Raw genomic sequence first — 15,794 nt, 5'->3', positions numbered from 1 at the left:
CATTCTTTTCTGGGTATGTGGTTGTGATAAATTTGAGCCCTCTCTCAGATACTTCTTAGCCGTATGATTTTAGGCAAGTTGCTTAATCTCTTTGTGCCTCAGTTATATCATCTGGAAAACAGGGATAATATAGGACCTATGTCTCAGAGTTATTGTGAAGAATTAATATGCAAAGCTCTTTGTAAACCTGAAAGCACTACATAAAGACGAGCTATTATTATTATCATTGATCATGACAAATATCTGCATAGTTCTTTGTGATTTCTAAAACTCTTCTAAAAACATAATCTCATGGAAGGTCAGAAGACCATAGTAAGCCTTTATTAAGTGAGTACTATATGACAGTACTGAGATCCAAAGGCAAATTTAACTCCTGGTTTGTCTTTTTTTTGTTGTTGTTTTTTAGGCAATTAGGGTTACCATGGTCACACAACTGATAAGTCTGAGACTAGATTTGAACTCAGTTCCTTCTGACTCCAGGGCCAATATTCTATCCACTGAATCGTCTAGCTGCCCCTTAACTCCCGTATTTTACAGGTTAAAAAAAAACTGTCTCAGACAAATGAAATAACTTGCTCAAGGTCAACATAGGTAGTTAGTCTCAGAGTTAGGATTCAAATCCAGAGCTTTTGATTTCTTCCCACTATATTTGATACTCACAACAGTCCAATTTGCAAAGGAGGCTCAGAGAAATGAAAGGACTCGTTCAATGTCTCACAGCTGTTAAGTGACAGTAATGGAACCCAAACCCAGAGCCCTTTCTGCTACACCACACTGTCCCATGGGTTGAATTGTACTCATTTGAAGGCCAATGTATAGGCATTATTCATTGTTGCCTATTCAAGTGGTATCTAGTTTGGGCCCCATGGTGGAAATACTTTCAGCCTCACCCTAATGTTTTCTCTAGTTATTACCATTCACTGTTGACTTGTCCATGGATAATACATTTCCCATACATCACTCGCCCTCCATTTGTGTCACTTAAGCATTTACATCCCACCACCCTCCTTCACAAATCATCTGCTCCCGTCACACTGGGCTAGTCATTGTATCCTCAAAAATCCACAGCTTTCCCACCACCATGGTTTAGAATGCCAGTTTCCTTTCTCTTTCTCTCTTTGAATCCTACCCAATCTTCAAGGTCCAGTTCAAGGCCTTCCATCTTCTTTATGTCTTCTTAGCCTGTTCCAATATCAAGTGATTTTCTTCCAATTTAGAACACTTATTGTCTGTATCTCTCATTAACTTTGTGAACAATTCTGTACTGTCTAGGGGCATCTCATCTATTGTTATCAAACTTTTGGCTTGTTGTTTAACTTGGCATATGTATATGTCTTGTCTCTGGAACTAGACTCTAAGTTCTGTTGGACTAGGGATTGTGTCTCATTTTTTTGTGTGTTTCTCCTTAGCACCTAGCATGGCACCCTATAACTATTTGCTGACAGACTGGGTTCCTTCTAGTCTGATGAGTTGCCAAAGAAACCAGTAGGATATGGAGAAATGAACCTTTAGGGATACCACAGAAGGCAAGGCAAAACTCTTCTAGATAACAATTTGGAACTACGCTAGAAAAGTCATTAAATCGCATACAACCTTTGACCCAGGGATAATACTGTGGATATATACCCCAAAGATGTCAAAGATAAAGGGAAAAGTCACATATTCATACACACACAAATACATACAAGCACATATATATGTTTATAGCAGCTTGTTTTGTGGTAACAAAGAGCTACATATGTGTGTCTCTTGAATGGGGAATTGGGGAATTGCTGAACAAATTGTGATATATGAATGTAATGTAATATTATGATACCATAAGAAACAATGTGTATGAAAAATTTGGAGAAAGTTGGGAAGACTTATATGAGCTGATACATAGTGCTATAAGAACCAGGAGAACAATTTATACGATGACCTCAATAATGTAAAGGAAAATAATATTGAAAGATATGAGGCCTTGAGGACAGGAACTATTTTTGTCTTCCTTCGTATTCCCATACCTTATCACAGTGCCTGGGGTAGAGTGAGTGCTTGATAAATGTTTGTTGATTGACTGACAAAACTCTTGATCAATACTCACCAAATCTGACTTCAGTGGAGTAATGACAAAGCATGCTTCCCTCATCTTGGTAGAGAGGTAGTAGACTATAGGTACAGAATGAAGCATGAAAGTATGAATGCCAGACATGACCAATTACGTCTTATGATATTTTTGTATTGTTATATTTTTGCTTAATCATACATCATTATTACAAGGAAGGCTTGTGGAGAGAAGGAAAAAAACAAAAGCCACCACCAACAAAAAGAAAACTCTAGCATTGTGTGTTTTTTAATGCAATGATTTTACTCCTATTTATTTACATTTTAGAAAGATAGGTAGGCAACTGAAATCCCAGACTTTCAGTATCTACTCAGTCTTTTTCCTTCCTACCATGAGCAGCTGAGTGCTATGTGATGATGAAGAATTTTCTGGTTGAGGAGCTTGTGGGATTGAAGGGTCATGAGTTGCTGAGCTGGAACTGAGTTCAAGAAACATACAAAAGAATCTGCAAAGGAGTTACCCACTTCTCTGTTGGTCCCCCTTTCCTCTTTCCTGGTGGCAAGGGAGGCAGAATTGCTGTGAAGTTGCTGCTAGATGGGGTTAGAGGAGGTCACTGTCCATTGTCCTGTCTCCCATCCAATCATGGCAATAGGAATACCATGTGTACCACCATCTGTTTTCATGAGCACATTCCATCTGTTTACTTTGTATTTATTTTTTTCCTGATCTTACATGAATGAGTACTCCAAGGTACCCACGCCAGGTGCCCAGGCAACCAGGAGATCCATCAGAGTCATCAGAGATTCCATTGGCAACTGGAATTGGTAAGAAAAACCATCAGAGCCATATAGGCATGACCCCTGACAGAGGATCGACTTGCAAATAGACATGGAAAGATAGTCACCTGAGGATGGTAGTAACTTCAGGGATCATGTCTTCTCATGGTGGTAAGAAATGGACTCTAGAAAGGTACTAATTCATAGAGGCCAGCAGAGAGTTAAGGGCAACCTCATGAGGACTACGTTAAGGGAGCAAAGGACTGTGAGAGCAAGGAATAAGCTAGGTGGTATAGTATATAGAGCACTGCACTTGGAGTCAGGAAGTCCTGAGCTTAAATCCTGCTTAAGATCATTCTAGCTGTGCAATCCCAGACAGATCACTTTGCTTCTCCTGACCTCAGTTTCCTTATCCGTAAAATGGGAAGGTTGGTTTTGACAGCTTCTAAGGTTTCATCCAATTTTGATGTGGAGGGAGCCAGCATGGTAGAATGGAAAGCACACTGACTCAAGAGGTGAAGAACATGAGTTCAAGTCCCACTTTTGATGCTTGGTGGCCATATGAATTGGAGAGATTCACTCATCCTCCTTGGGCTTCAGTTTCATTCTCTGTAAAATGAGGAGGATGGATCTGATGACCTTACAGCTCCAAGTCCATGATGTCGTGTTCATGTAAGTCAGAAAACATCTTTGGGCCACCAGTGTTCTCTGCTCTCACTATAAACCTCTCACTACCATTGTACTTTGAATCTGAGCTCATTCTCTCCAAGGGAAGACTATGCACTAGTAAGGAGAGAGTGTTAACTATTGTTCTTGTTCAGCCGTCTCAGTAAATATCTTTTCTGATAGCTTCCTGCCTTTCCCACCTAGAAAAAGGAGTTAGCTACTGGAAAGGGCACTTCAATCTATTCCCCTATGGCTCTTTTCACCATCCTTCTACCTTTCCAGACCATAATACCCCTCCCTGGCTGCCAGTTCCCTAAATAATCTTCTCTCTACCGTTAGGACACAAGCTCGTTGAGGGCAGGAACTACATTGAATCCTGTATTTATATCCCCAGGGCTTGGCACATGGTAAGAACTTAATTCAAGCATGTTCATTCTTTCATTTTAATAGTACTTTGTACTTTCCAAAGTGTTTTCTCTTTTGTTATCTCATTGGTCCTCTTTATAACTATTATCATTTGACAAACGAGGAAACAAGGGCTCAGAATATTTTAGTGGAAGAGCCAGGATTAGAACCCAGATTGTTTGACTCCCAGTTTAATGCTCTTCCTAATACACTTCTATTAGTAATTAACCCTATTCTAGTGTAATTACTATTGTCATATTTTTTTAAAAAATTGAATTAAGGGGCACCAGACATGCTCTCTGCCTCAGTTACTTCATGAAATTCTGAATACATTTTGGGGGACAAGGAGGAATGGAGTTGGAAGGAGAGAAGAGTTAGACCCTGAAATTTGATTTCTCTACCCACTCATTTTTTCCTAGCACCTTTCCTCTTAACAGTTTGTTCAGCGTGAGGAGAGAATCCCATTGATTTCTTCCCTCTAGATTTACAAATGTCATATGACCATAGATGGAGGGAAAGAAGTTTCTGAGTTAGGGATGGGAAGGAAAGACTTGAGGAACAGTAGGAATTGGGGGAGGGTAGGATGCTAAGAGAAACTCAAAGGTATGAGATAAAGTCAAGCTAAAATGATCTACCCTTGGCTTTTTCAGTGTGAGGATGGCTTACCCCAAAGTACACAAACCAACAGACTGAATCTGGGCTCTCTGTTTGGGTAGATCAGAAACAAAGCTTGCTCTCTCGAGTCCTCCTTCCAGCCAGGGCCCACCATGGTAACCGCTGAATTCAGAGGTCCATGGTAGCAGGCAAAGTATGTGCGGGATTGTCTTCTTTTCTCTTGTTTCCTTCCATTGGCAGCCAATTTTTGAATGTTGTATACATGTTTTCTTTCTTTTCTTGACATATTTATACCCTGTTTTTTTCTTTTCTTCTTTCTTTTTTTTTGGGGGGGTGCTGTGTGTGGGGAGGAGGGAAGCTGATTGAAGTTGTGGTAGGGGTTGGGAAATACTTTGTGTCAGTCCAGTCAGGAATGCTGGACCTTATTTGTTAATTCCGTATCTCTGTCCTGTGGATGAGTCTGTCTCTTCACTCTGGCGCATCAATGGGCTTGGAGGCAATTTTTAAATTGCAAACCAGCAGAATCATGTGGTACTTTAGCTAATAAGTATAGACCATATAATGGATATAGATACCCTAGCAAAATTTCCATAAAGGCAGTGCTAAAACTAGTAATTTCCCAAATAAAATAAAACATTCCAACAACTTTCAGGTGTTTAGTTCCATATTATTTGCTGTTGTTTTACTGTGTATGTGCAAAAGCTCTCTGTATTGTTAAGAATTTGTTAATATTATTTTTTTAAAGAGTGGAATAGAGAAAGCTGTGTCTATTCTTGATTTTTATTACTTACTCAGATCCCAAATGTTGTGATGAAGGGATAGCATCATTTTTATTCTGCCCGAACATAGAGAGTAAATATGTTAAGGAAAAATATGACATAAGATCCTAGACAAAGGATCATAGATCCAGAGCTGAAGAGAATCTTTTTTCCCCAACATCCTCATTTTACACATCAGGAAATTGAGGGAAGTTAAGTGATCTGCTCAAGGTCATACACATTTTGCTGTTGTTCATTTGTTTCAGTGTGTCTGACTCCGATTTGGGGTTTTCTTGGCATAGATACTAAGATAGTTTGGAATTTTCTTCTCCAGTTCATTTTAAGATGAGGGAACTGAGGCAAATGGAATGAAATTACTTGTCCAGAAGTCAGTGTCTGGGCTCAGATTTGAACCAAGGAAAATGAATCTTCTTGTTTAGAGGTGGGATTTGAACCTTGGTTCTATAATGAGCCTATAAAAATAGCCTCCAGAAAATTCAGTTGTTGCATCAAAGTGCCATCATCCTTACAAGTTTAGACCTGAATTGTGAGAAATGCTTAAGGTTTAATGCTAGGTATCTACTTGTAATCCTGGATAGCTCAGTCTCTTTAACAATCATGGCAGCACTGGACAGTTCTGCCTGCTATGTGACAACTAATCTATTGGTCAACTTTCTTTGTAGAAATAATCCATTGTAATCAGTAATTGCCTTTGGGCATTAGTTCAATTATACTGTCATCTTTTGGCTCTGGCATCACAACATTATCTGAGTGACTCTGGGGAAAATATTACATTTTACTATTATGGTACTCAAGGCCAGACAGTATTTATTCATATGCGTGGCATTATGTTAATATGCAGTACATGTATACATATTTTATTCTTGGTACCCTTCATATAGACAAGGAATTTAAGTCAGACTCTGTATCTCATCTGGAAATAAGTGTACTCTGAATAAAATGGCCCTGACCAATGTCATTTTATAATAACGTAGTTTATATGTTATAACGTACCCATAAAAATCACAAAAACCTACTATAACACAATTCAGTCAGTGACCCATTTACAACATTGTAACACGGAGCTAACTGCCCCCTATAATGTTCTTTCACCTACTGTGTTACCCCAGAGCTAATTAAGAACATTATGTGGGGTATGCCTGTATTTGGAATAGGCTGAACTTGTCAGTTTTCATTCAAATAATTGATATCATGTATATATAGCATGAGAGCACTGAGCTGATGGGAAAGATCTTATGAGAGGTTAGATTCAACATAAAGAGAAGAGCTCAAAAAATGCCCTCCTAGCTTGGATGGAGTGAAGGGGAGATATCTGCAACCTTTTACAAAGCATCAAACTCCTTAAATATAAGGATGCATCTACATGGTAAACTAACACATAAGCAATAAACTGATACAAACAGCTGTGGTATATATGTATATATATACATACACATATGTGTATATACCCATATACATATATATCATATTATCTTAATAAAATAATACTATTTATTTATGAATCATGCTATGTCATAAAAAGGTCTTTCACATTCATGATCAAATTTGTCTTCTTAAAGGCTATATCATATAGTAGAACTTGTGGACTTAAGACATCTGAGTTCTTGCCTTGAGTCAGTCACTTATTAGCTGAAGGACCTTGTGTAGAATCCTTGGCCCCAGGGATGTGGTGGGGTGGAGTGAGGATGAAGCTGCTGATTCAGGGCAACCATTAGTTCCTGAGGAAAGAATCTTCTTGGGAAATGAAGGGGTGGTATGTGTCTATCAGAGAAAACAAACCAACATCCATGCTGGGTCAATCCAGAGTTCAGCAAAATACAAAATAAGGCAAGGTAGGAAGTAGGAATCATCCTCCAAGGAATGGTTCCCTCCATAGCCAGAAAGTCTGTATAATGCCTGTCTGAGTGAATGCCCTGCAAAGGCAAGCCAGGGGGCATTAGTGTGATAATGGGATAGCCTATAAGGTTTTGGGTATTTTTTTGCTAACAGAGCATTGCTCTACATAGGAAGCACTCCTCTGAACTCCATTGAATCTGATGGATTCCACATCTCAGGCAAGTCACTTTCCTACTTTGAGCCTAAGTTGCTTCATCTGTAAAATGGGGATTATGATACTTGAACTACTTACCTCATAGGGTTGTAATGAGGATCCAATGAGATAATGTATATGCAGAACTTTGTAATTGGAAAGTGCCGTATAAATGTCAGTGACTATCATTATGGGAACCAGTTCCACCCAGAATTTCATCTTTGCATCCATATACAGTTTCCAGAACTTGACTTATCTCTTCTTTTGCCTGGATATTTACACTATACAATAGAGCTGAGCAGCATTGACACATTTAATCCATAGGTGCTGCTGTCTAGCGTATGAAGTAATGTATCACAATGGTTGCCCAGATTCAAGGCTTAAAAGTCCTACAAAAACTAATCAGTCTTTCCTTTTCTCCATTGAGTAAACTGTGAATTCTGTAAAATGAGTTAACAAAGATGAATAAACATTTTAGCCTTAGGGTAAGGTTATCTTGTTGTTAGAGGGATGCATTAAGTCTAAAACTTATATTAGAGAGAATGGGTAAAGAGTAAGAATACTGCTAACTCTTGGGGAGACTTTCAAAATTGTGACAATTTTGTTTTTTGTCTTTTTTTCCCTCTTAGGTATGTTTTGTAAAGGGGAAATCATGCAGTTTGCTCCTGGTGCAAAGTTTTCTTAGATATTTGTTTTGAAGGAATCAAAATCCTATTAAAATATTCATAAGCTCAAACAACCCAAGAAGCCACACACACAATTAGGCCTTTCAGCCCTTCTATTCTGAAAGCCACATAAATCATCATTCAACTATGGGAGCTAAGAAATCAAAACAAACAGAGTACTCAGAGGGCTACCATAAAGAAGGACACAAAATGTGGTCAAGAAAATGATCTCCATCCATGAGTAATGCACAAGCACCTGGACAGCCTGGGAAACCTTTGGATTCCTGACTCATCGAAAAATGTCCCTGTAATGTCAACTCTGGAACTGAATCAAAGAATGTTAGACCTGGAAGGGATCCTTGAGACTTAGTCTGACCCCCTTTTTTAGAGATGGGGAGACCATAACCCAAAGAAATCAAGGGATTTGCTCAAGGTCATACAGGTTGTAAATGATGAAGTCAAGGTTGGAATTCAGCATGGTAGACAGTGGAAAGAGCACTGGATTTTGAGTCAGAAGAGCTGGGTTTGAGTCTTGGTACTGTATGACTTTGGGCAATCCACTTCCACTCCCTGGGCCTTAGTTTCTCAGTCTATAAAATGAGGAGGTTGAATTCGAGAACCTCTAAGCTTCATCCATCTCTGAATGCCATGATTTTGCTATGATCTTCTGATTGTAAATACAATGTTCCTTTATTATATCAGCATTGTTCTTCCTACCTCCAAGGCTACACAGCTATTTAGTGTCAGGGTTGAAGCTAAACTTCAGTTCATTTCTTTTCAATTAAGTAAATACAAAAAAACCCAACTAATTGCCTCATATTTTTTAAGCACTATGTTAGGTTCTGAGGAAGGGATGAATAAGACATAATTCTTGCCTTCTTAAAAGTTACAATCTCTTTTAGGCAATTGTGGAGGAGAGATATGACACGTATCCAAATAACTATACTATAAAATAGATTCAAGTAAATATATAGGGAAGGTACAAGGAAAAATTCATAAGATCCTTGTAACAGAGGATCATTTCTGACTGGGGAAAGTTTCTGTATAGAAGCAATTCTAAAATGGTGGTCTAAGGACCCTCACAGGTCCTCAAGACCTTTTCCTGGTTGGGGATGTGAGGTCAAAATATTTTTATAATAATATTAAGATGTTGAAATATCAATAGATGTGGCCCACATAAACAAAAGATCTTTGGGGTCCTCCTTAATTTTTGAGAGTATGAAGGGGTCTTGAGACCACAGAGTTGGAGAATCATTGCTATATAGGGATCAGGAGGGCTAGATTAGGAAGAAGAGTTTTTGAGATCTTGGAACAGAACATATGAACCATTCCTGTAGAAATACTGTCTATGACATGGGGCAGGATGGGTAACCACCAAATGACCCAAGTCAACAAATGTTTGTTGAGCTTTGGGGAGATGTGAAAGAAGTACCAGACAGGTCTCTGTTCCCAAGTTTAGTTAGAATCAGAATCTGCCTCTTTTAAATTTCCATTCATTGCTCCTCTAGGACCACGCAGATCCAGTCTTCCTCTTCCATAAGGTAGCTCTGAATTTAGATATTTGAGGATATTATGTCTTCGGGGAGAGGCCTCTGTTGGCTAAATATACTGAGTTCCTTCAACTAATGTTCATATGGCATAAACTTAAGCCTCTTAACCATCTAGAACACACGTGTTTTTCAGCTTGTCAAAGCCCATTCTAAAATATGGCCCTAGAACTAGATGTAATGTTCCAACTATTGTGCTCTAACCAGAGTCCAAGTAGAGCAGTATGATTGCTTCCTTATTCTTGGAAGCTGAGCCTCTTTTAATTAGCCTAAGATCACATGACTCTTTTCTGACTTCCGTGTCATACTTTTGATTCATATTGAGTTTGCAGTTCCCCTAAGCCCCCCAGATCTTTTTGTTTTCTTTTGTAGGACAGACAAGATTTATGCACAGGGAACAGTTAGATAATAATACAAACCAGTATATACTATATGGTGAATGGAAAATGAACAGTCTAAGGCAGAGGATATAGGGGTGTGTGTGTGTGTGTGTGTGTGTGTATTAGAATACTGGCTAGAAATGAAGGGCTAGAAGCAGTTCAGATTTTGCGTCATGGATCCCACACAAGCTTTATAACTTGTGACTGGTGACAATTACTTTCTCATTTGTTCCTCACAACAATCATGGAAGGTAGGTGTTTTTATTATCACCATTTTACAAATGAGAAAACTGAGGTGGACACGGGTGAAGTGACTTTCCCAGGGTCATACAATTGGTAAGTATCTGAATTCAGATCTTCTTCTTCCTGTTTGAATTCAGGTCCAGTGTTTTTATCCACTCTGGCATCTAGCTGCCTCTCCTAAGTCAATTTATCTCTCTGAGCCTTCATTTTCTCATCTGTTAAATGGACATACTAAAATTTGTGCTGTGATCTTTGTGGGATTATTGAAGGAAACCACCATATAACATAATCTTGAGTTATTATTGTAATTATTTCCAGCTTTGCTGCCAACGCCCTGTGTGACTTTGAGGGTAAGTCACTTAAATGCTTCAGACTTCAGTTTCCTTCTATGGAAAAGACTTGCCTTTCCTATGGTAAGGGGAGTATCACGAGGAGTTAAATTTAATTTTATTATTTTATTTATTAATTAAACATTAATATTTAATAATTAATACATTATTAATTAAATATAAATATTATTTTATTTTATTTAACAAACTAAATACCTACTGTGTGCAAAGCCCACGTCTGATACTAGCTATTTGATCACTGGTAAGTTACTTAACCTTTCTAAGAATCAGGAGACTCCCTGAGACTTAACTCTATGTAGGTTACAATCTTCTTTGTCAGAGGGAGTTCTGCAACCAATGGAGTCACAGCTCCCTTGTGTATTACCCTATGTCCAAGACACTTCAGTTGGCACACATGTAAACTATGTATAAGAAAGACCCTGTCCTCAAGGATCCTAATATCTAGTGGGAAGACAAGTTCACAGATTATTAAGTATAAAGGAGGATAAGAAAAGGTCCAAAGAATTGTTTAAATGCAAAATGAACATTGCAAAACAGCTGGGATCTCATGCTGATAATCAGGCAAACATGGCAGGTCGCTATTGGAAAAAGTACTTTTCTTTGAGAAGACTGATGCCCAGATGTAACTTGTACTGCAGATGGTCTCAGAAAGAAGGATGGACTTGGGGAGAGAGCACTTGGATTTGAATCCTGTCTTTGCCACATGGTACTTGCATGACCTTGTGAAGTCATTCAACTACTCTGGTTCCTGTAGAATGAGGGGGTTGGATTAGATGACCTTAAGGTGTGACCCTCTAGGTGGATGCTGGGAAACCAAGGCAACCAAAGAACTTCAGCCTCTCTGTGACTGATAAAAGGATGCCCAGGGTAGCTCTGTAAGTACCAGGAAAGTTCAGGATATGTTCATTCATTGCTCTGAGGCCGAACATGAACAAGCAGATATTGTAAAGTCCACCAGAATTACCCCTACTCCCCCAGACTCGAGCTCAATAAGGGGCTGATGTAGTGATGCTGAGTCATGCATCATTCTGGAACAGTGATGAGGACAGTGAAGGGACACATAAAGGCAGGATGTCACTCTTCAGATCTGTGGTTTCCTCTGCCTCTGTGCACTAACCAGAAAGCCTTGTGGAGGCACGGTCGTGGGTGGCCTCATTCCCAGAAGTCCTGACTGACTCAGTAGTAACCAGTTCCACAGGGCCACCTACCCCATCCAAAGATGACCTAAGTTTTGTAATCAAGTGGATGCCTTAATGGTGGCTTATATAGCACGGTCAGCAGCAGAAGCTGGCACACAGTGATGTCGGATTCAGCACTTGGAAGAGAATGACTCACTCTATGATGGATAGAAAAACACCATTAAAGGGTGTGGTGCCAATGGGACAGGGTCTGAGTTACTCCATTAATTAGTATCTTCCTCAGTCCTTTGTTAGAGGCTAAGACCTCTGGGGAAAGAAAAGGAGAGGGACTCAGTAGGAAGCCGCAAGCAGCAGATAGCAGAGTTTCTGAGCCTTCATTTCATCATGGTCCTCATTCCCTGGTGTTTATTCTGACTCAATTCCTACACTGGTTATTTCTATCTATCCAGACATATAAGACTAGTAGTGCCCCAGGGAGCGCATGCAAGAGCCCACATATATTCCTAGAACACAACCCTGGCTTCCATGTGGGCAAAGAGATGCCATAGGGAACCACAGAAAACTCAGACAGAAGGGAAGGCTCTTAGGACCCCCAAGGACGATTGTAACCAGGTTGGCTTGCTTCTGCCAGAGACCACTTCCAATTCTGGATCTTATAATAGCAGCGTATGTCACCCTGCTGCCGCAGAATGATGTCAGCCAGTTTAGATAACACTAGCAGCTTCCCGCCACCAAAGCCCATCCTTAAATAGCTTACAATTGATTACCACCTTTCAATTCAGGATCTGCACCTGGCACTCCTCAGAGGCTGTTCCTACGGGCAATTTGAAGCCCAATCTGCACTCATTAGAACACGATATTACTTTCCCTTTTATAAAGCAGCTAAAGTAGAAGGTACAAAGATGGTGCAAAGAACCCCATATATTTTATTCATTGAAGAGGCTCTCAGGCTGCCACTGAGAATCTGTTGTATTTTACAGATTATTCTAACAAGCTTGGGTAGGTGATTTCCAGACCCATAGCAGATTAGTATTGCTACTTAGAAGTAAGGTATCAGAGGTTGGCATCCAACAAAGGAAAGGACAGAGAGACTACCAATAGTGGAGCTAAAAATTAAAAGACTCAAAAGTTTGGGGCTATTTAATATAAGGAGAGGTAACTCCATATATCTCCTGAATCATAGCACAAGGCAATATCGGATGTTCTTAATTATGACCCTGCATCCTTGAGGAAAAAAATTCTATTACATTCCACAGGAAATAGCCCATTTCAGAAAGGTTTCAATCCTAAATGGCTAAAATAAAAGGAGTTTTAGAGATTGAATGGCAGTGTAGACCTTAAGCTATCTGGGAAAGCTGGATAGCCAGAATTATTCATTCCCTGAAAGGTAGTCAAAGTTTTAGTGCAGATAGGTGTCACTGAAATTCTCAGTAACAATTAACCCATTTCCTTGGTCTTCATTTATTTGTATACATCTTCATTTTTATTCCGAATTTGAATTTTGTTGTTCAGTCGTTTTTTCAGTCGTGTCTGACTCTTTGTGGGCCCCATTTGGGGTTTTCTTAGCAAAGATACTAGAATGGTTTGCCATTTCCTTCTCCAGCTCATTTTACAGATGATGAAACTGAGGCAAACAGGGTGAAGTGATATGCCCAATGTCACTCAGCTAGTAAAGGACTGAGGATGGATTTGAACTCTGGGAGATGAGTCTTCCTGATTCCAAGCCAACTCTCTACCTACAACGCAACCTAGCTGCCAGAATTTGGAACAATAAACATTTATTAAGCGACTACGTTCCAGGCACTATGCAGATAGCCAATAGAATGAACATCTGCACCTACATAGTAGAATAGAAAAACAAGATTGTGCACGAAACTTCAATTCCCTTTAATATACAGATTGCTTTTCAATAATACTTAGCTTTCAAATCTGTTCCACTTCTCTAGCCTTCTTTCTGTTCTTTCCATTCCTAATTCCCTAACTTTCAGTGGCCAGAGAGACAGACGGACAGACAAAGCCATCTCCAAACCCAAGGAGGGACCCAAAGCTTCCTCAAGATGGGTGAATTTCGCCATTGTCTTCCTAACAAAGGACTCATAGACTTTCAGAGCTGAGAGACTTTGGTGAGATGGTTGTTTAATCCTTTCCTTTTACATTTGAGGAAACTGAGAGGAAGGGAGGAGGTTCAGGGATTTATCCACCAGTGATGGAACTGGGATAGAACCCTAAGTCTCCTCCTTTTTTGAGAGCATTATAAACTAGACAACCTCTGTGGTCCTTTCTGGTTGTGACTGGCTCATTCACTATGATCCTCTCCCTAGTTCTCTTTGTCTGTACCATTAAGTCAGTCCAGTCAGTGAGTATTTATTAAATGCTTTGCTAAGGCAGAGGCACTGTGCCAATCCCTAGGGATACAAATACAAGCAGAAAGTAAGATTCTGTTGGAGAAGACAACACAAAAGGAAGTAGAAAAGGTGGGAATGGGGAACTCCAAGGCACTTAGTACAGAGGTACAGTAGAGAAGCATGGAGAGAGAAGAGGAAAGAGTTGGTCTGGGCATCTTTCTTCAATAGAGGTTCTGGGAGGAGCCATCCGATCAGAGAGAGACCACAGGGGTGGAGGGCACTTCTAACGGGTGAATTCCAGCTTCCCAGAGGATGTTCCTATCCTGATCTCTGGACTAGCTTTGACTTGTGGTCTTCTTTTCCTCTCTTACAGCTGACTCTTGCCTTACCTCCTAGCCCTGAAAGAATCAGAGGCATTTAGGGTTAGAGTTAGGGTTAGAATCAGAGGCATTTAGGGTTAGGGTTAAAATCAGAGGCATTTAGATTTAGGGTTAGGGTTAGGGTTAGAAAGCTGGGTTATTTAATGACTTTGTTTAAGGAGGCTGAGAGCCCAGAGAGGTCACTAACTCCAGTCTATTTGGTCCTGCTGATGGGCCAGTCCCTGACTGTGACCTGCACTTGAGTTATTGAATCTTGCCTTGTGATTCACCTCCAATAAGCTCTAGGATTCCTAATCATGGACCCTCACCTGATCCTGCTTCACTCATTAATATGCCTGAGAAAGAATGCTGCCAATATTGGTGGAGATGCATTAGTAACAGAATCAGAGCTGGAAGGGACCTTAGAGATGATTTAGTCCAACCCCTACATTTTTTAGATGAAGAAACTGAGGGTCAGAGAGGCTGTTACTTGCTCAAGATCCCATAGCTGGTCAGAAACAGAATTGGGAATAGAACTCAGACTTCCTTATTTCCATCCCAATGTTCTTTCCACCTCAGAGACCCTCTTTCGGTTCTTTGCATTGCTATACATCCAGCACTGGAGAGTATAAGAATTGCTCTAAATGTTTGCAATGATTCTAGTTTCTAAAAATAATTTCCTTAATGGGATCTGAAAATTCATCCTTTTAATCTCACTCACAAACTTGAAGGCTCTTGGTTGTAGCCAGTCATCAAATAGGGTTTAGTCATTCAAAATTCTTCAATTACATTTTTGCCAGTGGCTCTTAGACCTTTTAGTCCCATACCTCTATCTTCCCTTTTCCTATGGCACCTCCATTCTCACCCCACCTCACTCACTCCCTGGCAGAAAACACATCAATGACCGCTCTGTTCATCCAACACCAAGCATCCCTTTGGAACTCTGTTGCTCCAGACTCCACTATTTTCCTTCACATTTTACAGCAGAGTCCCTGGCTGATTGGTGTCAAAAAGATCTGAGTTCAAATCTTGCCTCAGGTATTTATTTAACTATACAACCCTGGACAAGTCACAACCTATCAGTCTTAGTTTACTTATCTGTAACATGGAGATAATAATAGCACGTACCTCCCAGAACTGTTGTGAGGATAAAATTAGATGATATTTGTAAAGCACTTTGCAAATCTTAAAGAGTTATGTAAATGCTGGTGATAATTCATTATTATTATACAGAAAGCTGCACGTAGCCGAGGAGTACCAGTAACTCTGGAAATGCTAGGATATTTTCCAGCAAAGAACAGAGAGGTAGATAATCACTTTGCATTCCTTATTCCCCCTTTCATTCAACTTGATCATAAAAGACAAAACTGTCTACATGTCTTACAGGATAGCTTCATTCAGGCCATTTCCTTGTGGGTTTGGTAGAAACACAAAGTTGAATGCAAATTGAAG

General features: G+C 39.8%; 1 long non-coding RNA gene across 1 annotated transcript; it reads left to right on the top strand.

Annotated features, from left to right (window-relative positions):
• Window positions 1-312: 312 nt before the first annotated feature.
• LOC140532942 (uncharacterized) lies at window positions 313-8,774 on the top strand. The gene is made up of 3 exons (XR_011976744.1): window positions 313-2,868; window positions 3,826-3,893; window positions 7,944-8,774. It is a non-coding gene; the product is annotated as an uncharacterized lncRNA (long non-coding RNA).
• The last annotated feature ends 7,020 nt before the right edge of the window (window positions 8,775-15,794 follow it).

This window comes from Notamacropus eugenii, chromosome 3, assembly GCF_028372415.1.
Source record: "Notamacropus eugenii isolate mMacEug1 chromosome 3, mMacEug1.pri_v2, whole genome shotgun sequence".
NCBI classification, from domain to species: Eukaryota; Metazoa; Chordata; class Mammalia; order Diprotodontia; family Macropodidae; genus Notamacropus; species Notamacropus eugenii.
The sequence above is the reverse complement of the archived record's forward strand: the minus strand, read 5'-3'. Positions and strand labels throughout refer to the sequence as shown.